The sequence below is a fragment of the Chiloscyllium plagiosum genome, chromosome 5, assembly GCF_004010195.1.
Source record: "Chiloscyllium plagiosum isolate BGI_BamShark_2017 chromosome 5, ASM401019v2, whole genome shotgun sequence".
NCBI classification, from domain to species: Eukaryota; Metazoa; Chordata; class Chondrichthyes; order Orectolobiformes; family Hemiscylliidae; genus Chiloscyllium; species Chiloscyllium plagiosum.
The window spans coordinates 60,093,018-60,097,232 of record NC_057714.1 but is presented as its reverse complement, the minus strand read 5'-3'; positions in this window follow the sequence as shown (position 1 = coordinate 60,097,232).

The window sequence follows — 4,215 nt, the reverse complement described above, 5'->3', positions numbered from 1 at the left end:
GGACAAATGGCTTACTCCTGCTCCCACTTTCTATGGTTCTTTGCAGCTCAGAGCCCTGTAACCTCTCATCATTTGTACAAAATGCTTCTATGTATTTTTCTTTTTATTCTTGCTGCCAAAATAGACAATTTCACACATTTCCACATCATACATCAATTGCCAGATCTTTGCCTACTCATCTGATCTGTATACACAAATCACTTTGCTGACTCCTTATGTCATCTTCATAACTCACCTTCCTACCTTTCCTTGTGTCATCTGCAAATTTAGTTATCAGACCTTCATTCTCTGCATCCGAGTCATGTTTATTAGTTGTACATATGAGGTCCAGATAACGACCCCTGTGGCACACTCTTGACTTCCTACCAGCTTGAAACGACACATTCATTCTTACACTGTTTCCTGTTGGCCAGTCAATCTTATATGGCAACAAGTTACAGTCGACACCATGAGCTTTTATTTTCCAGAATCATTTTTGTTGTGGCACCTTATCAAATGGCTTCTGGATATAATGTAATATTACATTACATCACTGCTTCCTCTTTATCCACAACACAAGTTACCTCTTCAAAGAACTTCAGTAAATGCGATAAACATGATTTTCCTTTGACAAAGCTTTGTTAGCTCTGCCTGATTATCTGCAATTTATCCAAGTGCCCTTTTAGAAAATCTTTAATAAAAGGTTCCAACTTTTTCCCTTCGTTAGATGCTAAACTAACGGGCCTATAACTTGCAACTTTCTGCTGCCCACCCTTCCTTAGTAAAAGTGTGAAATTAGCTATTTTCCAATCTAAAATAATCTTTCCTGAATCTAATAAGTTTTGCTAAGTGAAAACTAACACATTGACTGTTTCACCAGCCACTTATTTTAAGATCCTGGGATGAAATCCATTAGAAACTGCGGAGTTATCAATGTATCATTCCAATAATTTACTCAGTACTACTTGTCTGTCAATTTTAATTTCTTGAGTTCTTTCCTCCCCTTCAGTTCATGATTCATAGCTAATTCTAGGATCTTACTTTTGTCCTTTCTTGTGAAGAACAAGAACAAAGAGAACACAGTGCAGGAACAGGCCCTTTGGCCCACTAAGACTGCACTAACACATGATGTCTTTCAAAACTAAAAACCTTTTGCCTCTATGTGGTCTACAGCCCTCGATTCCCTGTGTATGTACATATCTGTCAAGATGCCTCTGAAACACTGTTATTGTCTTGCCTTCTACCACCTCTTGTGACAGTGCAGTCCAGGTACTTGCCTCCCTTTCTATAAAAAGCTTGCCTCTCACATGTCCTTTAAACTTAAGCCCCACCCCCTGCTTTTACCTTCAACATACGTCCTCTAGCAATTAACATTTGTACCTGGGAAAAAGACTCCGGCTATTCATTCTCTCCATGCCTCCCATCATTTTGTAAACTTCTATCATGTTCTCCCTCATCCTTCGACGTACAAGTGAAAGATTGATGCAAAATATCTGTTCATTTTGTCTGTCATCTCTTTATCCTCCATTACTAACTCCCCTGACTTATTTTCTATAGGACTAACACTTATTATGTTAACTGTTATTTTTGAAATATGCAAAGAAATGCTTCCCATCTGTTTTTGTATTTTGGCTAATATTCTTTTGTGCTCTATCTTTTCCCTACTTTTTGATCTGTGAATAATTCTTTGTTGATTTTTTAAAATATCCTGTCCAATCTTCTGACCTGCTACCCAAATTTGCACAATTTTATGTGTTTTGTTTTAAATTTGATACAATCTTTGACTGAGTTAACTATGGGTGGTGAGCTCATCCATTAGAATTTCTCTTATTTATTGGAATGCATCTATTCTGTTCTTTCTGGAATATTCCCTGAAATGTATGGCACTGCATCTCTGTTGACCTATTCCTTAACTGAAATTGCCAGTTCACTGCCCCTAGCTAGTATTTCATGCCCTCATAATTGCCATTTAAATTCAAGATAATATTCTTGGACCCACACATCTTTCCTTTAAACAGCATATGATGGTTGCTGCTATCCAAGGTTCTTTCAATCTGAGGTCAGTAACTAATCCTATTTTGCTGGTCAAAACAAGGTCTAGAATAACCTGCTCTCCAGTTGGTCCCACAATATGCTGGTCCAAAACATTCAATGAATTCCTCATCTAGACTATATTTTCCTGTCTGACTTTTACAGTCTTTATATAAGTTAAAAATTTTCCCAAAATGATCACTATACAGTACTATTCTGACAAGCTCTTATTATTTCTTCCCTGATACCCTGTACTCCGATTTGGTTACAATTAGGAGGCCTGTACACAGCATTCCTGATGAAGGGCTTTTGCCCGAAACATCAATTCCCCTGCTCCTCAGATGCTGCCTAACCTGCTGTGCTTTTCCAGCACCACACACTCTCAACTCTGATCTGCAGCATCTGCAGTCCTCACTTATGCCCTGTACACAGCAACCACAAGTGACCTCTTACCTTTATAATTCCTCATCTCTGCCCAGTCTGCGACTATATCCTGGTTTCCTGAATTTAGGTCATCTCTCTCCGTTGAACACCAATCTCAGTATACTTCAGGTGTAGACTGTCCCATCAATACAAATCCCATGTTCCTTAGTATTGGTGCCAGTGCCCTAGAAACTGGAACCCAGTTCTCCCACATCAGGTTGTCACCCACACTTTCATGTCTCTCACCACATTTACCTCAAGACTGAGAGCAGCCTCAAACCTGAGAGTGGGAGAGGTTGTGCCAAAATGGTAACAATTGGCTCAAGTATGGTATTGCAATGAACAATGTTAAAACAAATCTTGCGACACTTCAAGAGACTTCTGGTCCCAATAACTTAACAATGTTAAAGTGAAACAATGTTAAACAGAGACTCCCTTTTATATGGAGTAGGACGTAATTGTTCAAGTAATTTTTGGAAAAATAGTTGTTAAGTATCCAAATGTCACTCACTTAATAAATTAAATATCTATCAAATATGAAATAAAAAGGATTTAAAAATAATCTTAAATCCACAAAATTAAGTGCAACATTGACACTCCTATTCCTTTCAGATTTTCACATACTTCTGGTTTATTTTCTGCAGTGTGAGAGAATGTTATCATACCTCCAGCTTAATTTATAAGACTGTGTTTGAAGTTACTTACATTTCAACTGCATGTAAGTCATTAGGTATTTTTGAGTTGCATTCAGTTTTGGAGGTGTGGTTGGTTACCAGCAGGTATCAAATACTGTATATGGTGTTTTCTGATGAAAGTAAGCAAAAGCTCACAAGCTGGAGATGTTCACATGGTAATGCAATGCCCATTAACAGGATCAAATGCAGAATACAACTAAAGTTGATAGGTTGCTCCCAGAGGCTTTAAGAAGAAGTTCAAATTGAACTCAGCTGACAAAGTGGATAATGTAGCTTTGATAATAATTACTGTAGTAGATAACTGATTGAGCAAATCAACAGCTTTATTTTCCTTACATGTGCAATCACAAATGATGCTAAACTAAAGTGGTACCAAATTATTTGGAGAAATAGTAGGGTCATTTTAGATATGAACCAAGTAGCAACAACTATATGGCACATTGATATTGCTGTTTCTAGTGAGTTACATAGAAATCTTGGGCCTCCCCTGCTTTAGCCGTCCTTCCTGTTTCTAACACCCTCAGGCATTTGTTAATCTTTTCCCAACCAATTACACAAATACCAGTCTCAGATGGTGACCTTCTGTTGACTGACATCTCACCCTATGGCCCATTGATTTGGAAAATGAGACCTGGAAGTTTTCCATCCACCTTTCCCTCTGATCATGAAACAGCTGGTGCCAGTTAAAATGATACCTGGCATGTTATAACGTTTGACATGTAATATGGTCTTGGACAGTAAGGAAGAGAAACCATAAAACATATAGAGTCATAGAGGCATAGAGATGTACAGCATGGAAACAGACCCTTCGGTCCAACCCGTCCATGCCGACCAGATATCCCAACCCAATCTAGTCCCACCTGCCAGCACCCGGCCCATATCCTTCCAAACCCTTCCTATTCATATATCCATCCAAATGCCTCTTAATCCTTCCAAACCCTTCCTATTCATATATCCATCCAAATGCCTCTTAAATGTTGCAATTGTACCAGCCTCCACCACATCCTCTGGCAGCTCATTCCATACACATATCACCCTCTGCGTGAAAAAGTTGCCCCTTAGGTCTCTTTTATATCTTTCCCCTCTC